Below are 11783 nucleotides of genomic sequence, written 5' to 3' on the forward strand. Positions count from 1 at the left end.
TCGTCAAGAAATTTTAAAGTTTCGATGGTTAATTGAATAAAAAGAACTAAATTGTAACAAATATAAAATTATGAAGAATGATTAAATAGCTTAAATGATAAAAGAAAGAGGGTTTAAAAGGCAAATAGACCTAAGGTCTATTTGGGCTGGACGGTAAGGGGTTTGAAATCAGCAGGAAAACTGATGAATTAAGGGTAAAATTGGAATATTGCAAAATTAACTAAATAAAGCTAGGACTAAATAGGAAATATCTAGATTTCTCTTCATTTCTCTTCAATTCCAGCAGCTAAAAACGCCATAGGAGGGTTATCTAAGCTGGTATTTCATAATTTTTGCACCAAGTGAGTTAATCCTTGCCTTTTTCTTGTAATTTTTGTGTTTCTAAGACTTTTACAACTAGGTCCTACTATTAAATTCATTAGTTTTTGATTTCATGGATGAAATTGAAAGTCACCATGGTTGAGTGCTGTAAGTTTATGATGAAATAGAATGAAATTAAAGTATTAATTTGTTTATGAGATGATTCTATTAGGTAATTTCAATAGAAATTGATTTTTAGGACCTAATTCTGAAAATGTTTGGAATTAAAGTATATTTCTGAAATTTTGATTTCTAAAGGTTGTAAACTAGTTAAAGGTGATAGAATAAAGTGTTAATTGAGAAAAATCAGCTCAATTGAGAGGCTAATTGAATAGGGACGAAATTGTTATTTATTAAAAGCTTAGGGGAAAAATGGTAATAAACAGCTTGCACTAAAACAGTTTGGACAGCAGCAGTAGACTAACTTTTAAAAATCACCATAAATTGTAGGAATAGAATTAGAAGGTGAACAAAAATGAAATTAAAGCTTATTGAGTCTAGTTTCTCATAGAAGAAACGGTGTAAGTAAAGGATTTGTAAATCATGAGATATAATTAATTTTGTGAGACAAGGTCATAATGAATTTGAGTTCCCCTGTTCTGACTTTGAAAAATCATAAAAAATTGAATAAAAATAATTAGGGACTTAAATTTATATGTCCAGAATTCTGAATGAGTCTATTTTCAAAAGAAACAAACGGGAATATCATCCGAATTCTGTATGAAGAGATAATTAATTTTTAGTGAAGAAGGGTTAGAACTGTCAGACAGCAGAACAGGGGTGACTTTAAAGAATAAACTGTAATTATTTACTAAACCAAAAATTCTGAAAATTTTATGATAAGAAGATATGTGAGTCTAGTTTCAGTGAAAATTAGCGGATCCTAATTTGGAGTTCTGTAGCTCAATATAAAAATAATTTAGTGACTATGACATGGATGGACAGCATTGAATATACATAGGTAAATAGTAAAATTTCAGATAATGTTACTTGTAAGCGGGTTATAAACATTAAGGATGTAAAATAGAATGAATGTGAAGTCAAAACTGATAAGTGAAAATTTTATATTATAGATCAAGAAATTGAGGATAAACGAGGAAAAGAGAAAATTCCGGAATAGTTCAAAAAATCTCTACAACTATTGCAAATTTTTCCGGGTAAGTTCGTACGGTTAAATTATTAAATTTCAATGTTATTTTATGAATGGTGATTAATATTTATGTATGTTAATTGTTGAAAATAATTAAATCATGTACAAAAGTTACGAAATTGAACTGAGTAATTCGGAGGAACGGAACACAGGAAATGAGTACGATCGTTTGGTAAAAAAGATGAATTGACGGTAAATTACCCAAGTAAACCGAGATTCAGCATTTGTTGCGAACTCTTGTGTTTGCTTTCTGTTTAGCTCTTACGAGCTTCCGTTAACTCATATGAGTTTCAGTTAACCCTTTTAGGGTTTCAGTTCAGCTCTGATGAGCTTCAGTTAGCCTTCGGGCTTCCGTTTAGCACTTTTGTGCTTTAGTTAGATTTCGGGTTTCAGATCATGATGTACTCAAGTCCGTAAGTCGTTCCTTAAATTGACAAGTCAGTAAGTCGTAATTGTAATGTGTGGAAAAAGAAATGTAAATAATGTTATCATTATTTTTTAGCTCAATTAAGTAAATTATTTTAAAAAGAAATGTAAATAATGTTATCATTATTTTTGAGCTCAATTAAGTAAATTATTTTTAAAATGAGATTATAATTTACAGGATGAAAGTAACTTACTTGAAATGTCCATATGATTTGAATTTTTGAAACTAATATTGGTAAGGTTTATGGTTTAGGCCGACGAACTTACTAAGCTATAGTTAGCTTACCTGTAATGTTTATTGCTCTTTGTAGATTAACGGGAGGGTCAGAGGATCAGATCATCATGCTCAAATCACACTATCTTGATTTTCCGGTAGATTTTGTTATAAATACTTTAAATGGTTTATATGGCATGTATAGGAGCTGATGTGACTATGTTTTGTATCAACTCATGAATATATTAGTTAAGTTAATATAAGTTGATATATGATATGAATGGAAATTAATTAAGATGTTTAAATACTACTTGAAAGTATGAATGAATATAATGTTAGATAAAATAAGGATTAATGATATTGTTATAAGACGAATATGATTTGGATGAAGATTGTATTTGTTGAGTTGTTGTTGTGTTGAGTTAGTTGCAAATTTGAAATTGCAGGGAAGGTTAGATGTTTCTAAAAGGGTTATATTGAATTTTTTTTTAAATAATAATTATTATTATATTACGAAAAATTTTCGGAGTACTTGAATAAGTCCCTATTCATTTATAATATATGATTTAGGCCTCGAGAGTTCATAAAAGAGACTTAATAATTTAATTTTAATATATTTGTTGTTTATTCATAAAATTTTTTGTAAATTAACCAATATGTTCGGTAATGCCTCGTAACCCTATTCCGGTGACGGTTTGAGATTAGGGGGTGTTACAAGGACTTCTCAAAAGTATTATTTCACAGCACTTTTTAAAAATATTACCAAACTAGCCCTAATTACAGTGGACAATCTTCCTACCTCTGGTCGAACTCTCATGAGTTGAAACCTGGTTATTTTGTTAACTATTGAGGTTAGTAAGGACAGCTACTTGTTATTTAATATTAGATTTTCGGATTGCATTTTAACATTTTATTTAAAAATGGATAAATTAGTTCTTGTAAATTAGAGCACAAAGCAAGTTAGTCTTTTTTATTAAAATTTTCATCTATTTTTTAATTAAAAATTGACATAATTAACAGAATAATCAAATTGTGACACGTGGCGTGCAGCATATACCTCATGCTAACATAAAAAGACTAGTTTTTAATAGTAGAAATGAGTGAATTTTTTAATAAAAAAGACCAATTTACTTCTTGATTAACATACAGGAACTAATTTACCATTTTTTTAGTAGAGGGAGAAAATGCAATCTAATGCTTAAGATAAGGCTCTCCATGGTATCTTTACCATATTTTGAGGTAAGTATATTTTATTTTTGGCAAAAATACATTGAAGGTCACTAAATTATTAATAAATTTACACTTTAATTATTCAACATTATAAAATTATAAAATGATCATTAAACTATTTAAAAATATCCATTTTAAGTACTTGAGTTATTAAATCTTTTAACGGAGAATTAATGTCCCTTTGAGAAAACTATTTATTATATATAATGATAGATATTGCTTTAAAAAAATGTTTTGTGTGTTTTTTTCTACCCTTTAAAGAATTAACCTAACCTAAACTACTATGTTTTAGGTTTTTTTAGGAGCGTATTTAAGTTAAAGTTTATTATTTTCAGAGAAAATAGGTTAAGTTTTTTTTAGATTCAAAAACCTTGTAAAAATAACGTGGTAATATATATATATATTATAATAAGCAGTGATTTAACAGCTATATCAGCTTTACGTTAAAGATTTCATAGTATAGTGATTTAATTAAGTTTAAATAATTTAGACTATTTTATAACTTTTTAAAGTTAAGTGATTAAAATGTAGACTTTTAAATAATTTAATAATTATTTTATAACTTTTTAAAGTTATTAAAGTGTAAACTTATTAATAATTCAATAATTTTAAGTATAATTTACTCTTTTTTTTTACGTATTCAAAAGGCAGTACTCTACCGTCTACACTTGGACGTATAGTTTTTGTGTCGTCTGTTTGATAAAAATATAAGTGATTTTATTCTTTTGTTCATGCACACACATATAAATACAAGGATGAATAACAAGGCAGCTAACTTTATATGGTATTTTATAGCGGGAAAATCAAGGGGGTAGAGTAGTAAATTAGCTAAAATAGATAGCTCCCTAAAGCCTTTTAACAGTGAGGTAACTTGTCTGGTAAAAAAAAAAGAGGGGTAAATTTCGATGACATCAATAGATTCTTCTTAATTCCTTGGACACGTGGAGGACAGCTGATGCTATCCTTTTTTTCGTACTTTAGTTTTATAACCGCAACTGGTTTCAGAGACAGAACACAACTCTGGTGTTGTGCGCTTTGCTTTTGCCGCAATTCCGACATTTCTTGTCCTCATCTAGGTCCCACCATATCTAAGTTCTAACCCTTTTCTTTTAAGGAAAAACTGTAAAAATAGTTACTCATATTTACAATGTTACGTTTTAGTTATTTATGTTAATATGTTGTAAAATTTTAGTCACTGAGCTATTAATTTTCATAAATGGTATAACAATAAGTTGATGTGGCATATTCAATCATCATTTCAAATAAAAATTTTAGGTTAAATTATACAATTAGTCGTCATATTTTTTTTTATTTTGAGCAATTTATTTTTTTCTTTCATGTTCTTTTAACTTTCTTTTTTTTCTTTATTTTTTATTCTCTTCTTCTTCTTCTCCCTCTATTTTTCTCCCTTATCCATCTCTTTTAATGTAAAAGAAAAAATTAAATTACTTAAAACAAAAAATATATAGGGACCAATTGTATAATTTAACTTAAAATTTTCGTTTGAAATGATGATTTAATGTGCTACGCCAGCTTACTGTTACGCCGTTAATGGAAATTAATACTTAGTGTGTAATATCCTGATTTTGGGCCTAGTCGGAATAGTGGTTTCGTGACCACAAAATCTGAAATAGAAATAATGATTTTATGATTATTTTGAGGTCTATGATATGATTGCATGATTGTGTGAAAATTTCGTGAAGAAATTTTATGCATAAAGTGCTTAAATTGAAATTAGGGACTAAATCGAATAATTTGCAAAACTTGCATTCTAGAAGTTTCTAGTATGAAATTGTTTTGAAATATTAATTAGGAGGTCTTAAATAACAATTTTACCAATTTCTAAGTCTATGGACAAAAATTGGACATGGATGGAATTTTTGGAAAGTTTAGTAGTAAGGGCATTTTGGTCATTTAGGGGTAAAATGAATTAAAATACAAAATTAAAAGCCAATTTTGCTCATCTTCAACCCCATGGCCGAATGTAGCAAGGAGAAACCATGGCTAGGGTTTTTCAAGCTTCCAAGCTCGATTGTAAGTTCGTTCTAGCCTCGTTTTTAATGATTTTTACATTTTTTGAGTCCCGGTAGCTCGATTAAGCTTATGCTAGCAATAATTCAACCTAGGGTTCATATTTGGAAAAATACCCATAGGTGAAATTTGTGTATTTTGGTGTTTTATGATAGAATATGAGGTTTTAAATTATGTTAGACAACTTGTACTACTCGGTTTTAAGCGAAAATGAGCAAAAGGGCTTAATCGGTAAAAACACCTAATAGTCATAAGTACATGTTAGAGTGAGAATTTTATGTTGCCATAGAAGGGAAAAATGATCAGCATGTCATAAAACATAAGAAAATAAGCTGAAGTTTAATTTACGAGCTTTGGGGCAAAAGTGTAAATATGTGAAAGTTTAGGGGCAAAACTGTAATTTTTGCAAAATATGAGTTTGGGTCAATTTGAATAATGTGAGTCCTAATTAGACTATATTTTAAATGATAGAGCAAGGAAAACTAAAATTCGGGCTAAAATTGGGAAAATACCAAGTTGTGGACGAAATGGTAAAAGTAGCCATTTTCGCATACGAGGTAAGTTCATGTGTAAATAATGTAGTATAATTGTTATTTTTAAGTTATTGATGTCAATTATATGATATGCTGATTTTTATCATGAAAATATGCTTTGTGGTTATTTTCGAATAAAATGCAAATTATGTGAATTATTTGTTAAATATAAAGTGCTACCGAGTATTGGTTTTGGTATTTTACGGAAGATGGCATGGAGATGTGTTCGAGGAAAATCCCGTTTGAACCTTAGGCATAGATTAGGATACAAGTGACATGTCACTAGGATATTTGGGCATCCGAACTCGTTGAGTTGAGCCCGAGTTCACTTATAGATGCGAATGTCCGAACTCGTTGAGTTGAGTCCGAATTCGAGAGATGTAACTAGGCATCCGAGCTCGTTGAGTTGAGTCCGAGTTCACTTATGGATGCGAATTTTCGAACTCGTTGAGTTGAGTCCGAGTTCGAGAGATGTAACTAGGCGTCCGAGCTCGTTGAGTTGAGTCCGAGTTCACTTATGGATGTGAACACCCGAGCTCATTGAGTTGAGTCTGAGTTCACTTATGGGCGGGTTACATGGTAGCTTGGCTACATATGTGGCACTTATGTGCAAACTTTCCATGTATCCGAATTATATTCCGATGTGTTCAACGGGTAAAATTCTACTCAAATGAAGGAAAACTCGAGATGAAAGGGATGTATTGGTAAGTGTTGTGAAATGAATACTTTGAACAGGTATGTCCTTAACCCTCGGGTTGAAAACTCGATATAACAACAATATGGTAAGATGATAAATGAAAATGTGATATGAATGTCTCGGTGATGATTATGCAAATGATGTTTTATGTTTGCTTATATAGTTGTGTTACTTGCTATTTGCATGTGAGCTTACTAAGCATTTATGCTTACTTCCTCCTTTTCATTCCTTGTAGTGTTGACAAGCCAGCTCGGAAATCGGGAACGATCGGAGGCATGCTCACACTATCCGTATACCATCTTGGCATAATGGCTTGCATATTTTGAGTATGGCATGTATAGCATTATAATCATTTTGTATATATGGTCTTATGATATGGTTATTGAGTGGTATGGAAATGCTTGGTAATTATTGGCCATTGGAATGGCTAATCATGATCATATTTGGTGTTATGTATGCTAAATTGCTAGCTAATTCATGGAAACCATGAAATAGGTAAAATTTACCATAAAATAGATTCAGACAGCAGCAGTGACGTGAGTTTGAAAAATCATTAAAAATAGTAGAGATACAATTAGATGATGAATAAATATGGAATTGAAGAATTATGAGTCTATTTTCATATGGATGGAACAAAACAGGTATATGAGTTATATTTTATGAGATGTTTAAATTTTTGTGAAACAGGGCCAGAACGATTTCTGGATCCCCTGTTCTGACTTTGGAAATTCACCATAAATTGTTCAAAGATAATTAGAAGTCATGATTTATATGTACAGATTCCTTCTAGTTTTATTAGAAACAAACGGCATAGTCATTGAAACTCTGTACAGGGAGATATCTGATTCGTAATACACAGAGGTCAAAGCAGTCGAACCCTGAAACAGGGGAGATTTTAACTAATAAACTGTACTAATTTGCTCAACCAAAAATTCTAGAAAAAAATTAGTAAATAGATATATGAGTCTAGTTTCAGGAAAAATTTACGGAATTGGATTTAGAGTTTTGGAACTCAAGATATGAATTTTTAAGCGACTGTGATGCAGATTGCTAGCTTGACTGAAAATTTTAAAAATAAATTGTTTGAGCTGTTTAAGTAATGAATTGAGTCTGTTAACACCTCGTGTTCGACTCCGGCGACGGTCTCAGGTACAGGGCATTACATTTGGTGGTATCAGAGCAGGTTTAGTCGGTTCTCAGACTAACCTAGCATGTGTAAAAGTTTAGCTATACATGCCACTGATCTGTGATAGTGTGATGTCTTCCGACGCGTATGAGTACCGTCTTATTTAGACAGGGTACTCTCCAACCGAGCTGCGCCGACCATGTTCAATGTTATGTGAAGGTATTTGAGCAAAATTATGATTATGATAAGTCTCGGTTCAGAAAAGTATGAATAAAATTTTATGTTACATATGTGATAAATATTCATATTTGCTTAATGCTCATATGATGTAGTGTATGTGGCTTACTTGATAAGATGAACGAAATAAATAGAAAGTAGTAGAGGTATGAATAAAAGTCATAATATTATGATACGAATGAAAATGTCCTTGTCTTGATTTGGATGTCTAATGTTGATGAATGCTAATGATATATAATTTTTATGAGATAAAGGATTATAATGAAATGAACTTATCTATGTTAATTAAATTGTTGGATTGAATTATATGATTGTAATGATATGTACATGATGATGCACAAAATGAAAGTTGTGATTGTGATGCAAATATCTATGTTTGTTTGGCCTTATATGATGTCATGAGCCTGAATTAATTTAATTAAATGAATGGATAAGTAAAGCTATCTAGAAAACATAGAATGTATGCATAAGTATATTGACTAAATGGGACAATAGGAAAATTTGTGTAAGCCAACATGAATGTTGCATTGCCTGAATGAATGACATGATTTTGATGATGTTGCTATGATGATGGAAGTTGTGTCATATGTGTATGTATAAGAAAGTCGAGTCAGAGGTCTTACAACCCTTTCCCCTTACCGAAATGGTACTTATAATGGAATTTCATGAGATTTGTATTGAATAAGCTTCCGGTTGAGAACCCAAAGAGTTCAGTGATAGAATAATTATAAGTATGATCAGAGATTGAAAATGAGCTGATAAGTAAAGTCAGAGTCAGTAAAGTATCGGATTGATATAAAGATTATTGGAATTATACACTGTCCCAATTAGAGAAGGAATTCTCTTTGGTAAATCGAATTACTCAGGTGCAAGGTCGAGAAAAGTGTAAATCGAAATTTATTCAGAACTGGCCTTCTTTAGTGAATGGTTTAATATGAAATTTGTGATGGCAGAACTAGTTGGGGAAATGATATTTGAAATGTGAACTATCTGAGTATGACAGTTATGACTGGACAGATTTAGCAGTCTCTTTTGAGATGTTCTATGTGTTTACCCGTTCTCAGAAATATTTCTATGGCTATTGATCTTCTGAAGAAATTCTTGTTATATAGGAATGTCTTCTAATTCTGGTGTTGGATGAAAGCATTGGTAGTCTGACTGGTTTATAATTTATATTGCTCTATTTCATCGGGGTATTTTGTATTTTGTCTATGAGTTTGGTTTTCGATTTTCTGGCATAATATCGTATCTTGGGTTTCTTTATCCTGGATCTCTTTAATCTAGATTTCTTTATTCTGGGTTTCTCTATCTTGGATTTCTTTATTCGGTTTTCTTATTATCTTTGTTCCATAATTTGTCAATTATGACTCATGTTCGAAGTACGTTCTTTAGCTCGTGATAATCATGTCAAATATGACTATACTTCTAATTTGATCTTGGTAATGTGGTGATTTTAGTATTGGGATTTTTTCTAATTTCTGTGTAAGGATTTGACATCAGTAAAGACATAGGTGATAAAAGCGCGAGTTTCAGTCGGTATGGTGAATTATTTATTTGAAAGATTTCATGTGATAATTATGTCAGGATTATTTTTCTCAAGTCTGATAATATAATTTCATTTTTGTACTGATAAAAGAGTAAATAGTCTGAACGAGAAGTGTATATTTATTAGAAAGAGTTGGATATTAGTTAAAGTCACTACGAATGATAAGGTTTTCGTTTTGTGAAAGCTGAAAAGTTTATTACATGTTGACAAAGTTTGGATAGATGAGAATATTGGTAACCGAAGCGTCTGAACTAGACTAGTCTACATTGAGTAAAGACTTCCTAACTTTCAGTAATGTACTGTTGTATGAATTGTGATGTGTTTCAAGACAGTGAGGTAATGTGATAGTTTAGAGCATTCGATGTTACATAAAATCGGAGTTGTTAAAGGGGTTAAAGCCGAGCATTGGGATCTATCAAAATTATCCTTGTCAGTGTTGATATTGGGATAGAAATGAGAAGGATTATTCTTGAGGCCATATCAAAATTATTTCCATAGCGGAAATAGGAAAATGTGATGTATCCTATTGTTAAATGTTTGGCGAGATCTATAAATCATATTTATATTGAATGAATTCCTACTTATCAGATTCATGGAATTTCAGGTCTCTTTGATTGTTGGATTTCTTGGAATTTCGGTCTCCATTAATCAAGTTAAGATCCGGGTTTTATGTCATGATATCATGGGAAACTGAGAAGGGTTGAAAATTTAAGAACAGTTGAGAGTTGAGACTTTAAGCTTTCAGATCATATGAGAAATTAAAGAGATGTATTGGAGGTACAGCCTAAGTGAAAGTTCTTCGGCACCGAATATGAGATTAAAAGTGAAGACCACTTTTCTGGTAAGATTTTCGGGGACGAAAATCCCTAAAGGGGGGAGAGTTGTAATATCCTAATTTTGGGCCTAGTTGGAATAGTGGTTTCGTGACCACAAAATCTGAGATAGAAATAATGATTTTATGATTATTTTGAGGTCTATGATATGATTGCATGATTGTGTGAAAATTTCGTGAAGAAATTTTATGCATAAAGTGCTTAAATTGAAATTAGGGACTAAATCGAATAATTTGCAAAACTTGCATTCTAGAAGTTTCTAGTATGAAATTGTTTTGAAATATTAATTAGGATGTCTTAAATAGCAATTTTACCAATTTCTAAGTCTATGGACAAAAATTGGACATGGATGGAATTTTTGGAAAGTTTAGTAGTATGGGCATTTTGGTCATTTAGGGGTAAAATGAATTAAAATACAAAATTAAAAACCAATTTTGCTCATCTTCAACCCCATGGCCGAATGTAGCAAGGAGAAACCATGGCTAAGGTTTTTCAAGCTTCCAAGCTCGATTGTAAGTTCGTTCTAGCCTCGTTTTTAACGATTTTTACGTTTTTGGAGTCCCGGTAGCTCGATTAAGCTTATGCTAGCAATAATTCAACCAAGGGTTCATATTTGGAAAAATACCCATAGGTGAAATTTGTGTATTTTGGTGTTTTATGATAAAATATGAGGTTTTAAATTATGTTAGACAACTTGTACTACTCGGTTTTAAGCGAAAACGAGCAAAAGGGCTTAATCGGTAAAAATACCTAATAGTCATAAGTACATGTTAGAGTGAGAATTTTATGTTGCCATAGAAGGGAAAAATGATCAGCATGTCATAAAACATAAGAAAATAGGCTGAAGTTTAATTTACGAGCTTTGGAGCAAAAGTGTAAATATGTGAAAGTTTAGGGGCAAAACTGTAATTTTTGCAAAATATGAGTTTGGTTCAATTTGAATAATGTGAGTCCTAATTAGACTATATTTTAAATGATAGAGCAAGGAAAACTAAAATTCGGGCTAAAATTGGGAAAATACCAAGTTGTGGACGAAATGGTAAAAGTAGCCATTTTCGCATACGAGGTAAGTTCATGTGTAAATAATGTAGTATAATTGTTATTTTTAAGTTATTGATGTTAATTATATGATATGCTGATTTTTATCATGAAATATATGCTTTGTGGTTATTTTCGAATAAAATGCAAATTATGTGAATTATTTGTTAAATATAAAGTGCTACCGAGTATTGGTTTCGGTATTTTACGGAAGATGGCATGGAGATGTGTTCGAGGAAAATCCCGTTTGAACCTTAGGCATAGATTAGGATACAAGTGACATGTCACTAGGATATTTGGGCATCCGAACTCGTTGAGTTGAGTCCGAGTTCACTTATGGATGCGAATGTCCGAACTCGTTG

Source organism: Gossypium hirsutum, chromosome A13 (assembly GCF_007990345.1).
Source record: "Gossypium hirsutum isolate 1008001.06 chromosome A13, Gossypium_hirsutum_v2.1, whole genome shotgun sequence".
In the NCBI taxonomy this organism is placed as follows: Eukaryota; Viridiplantae; Streptophyta; class Magnoliopsida; order Malvales; family Malvaceae; genus Gossypium; species Gossypium hirsutum.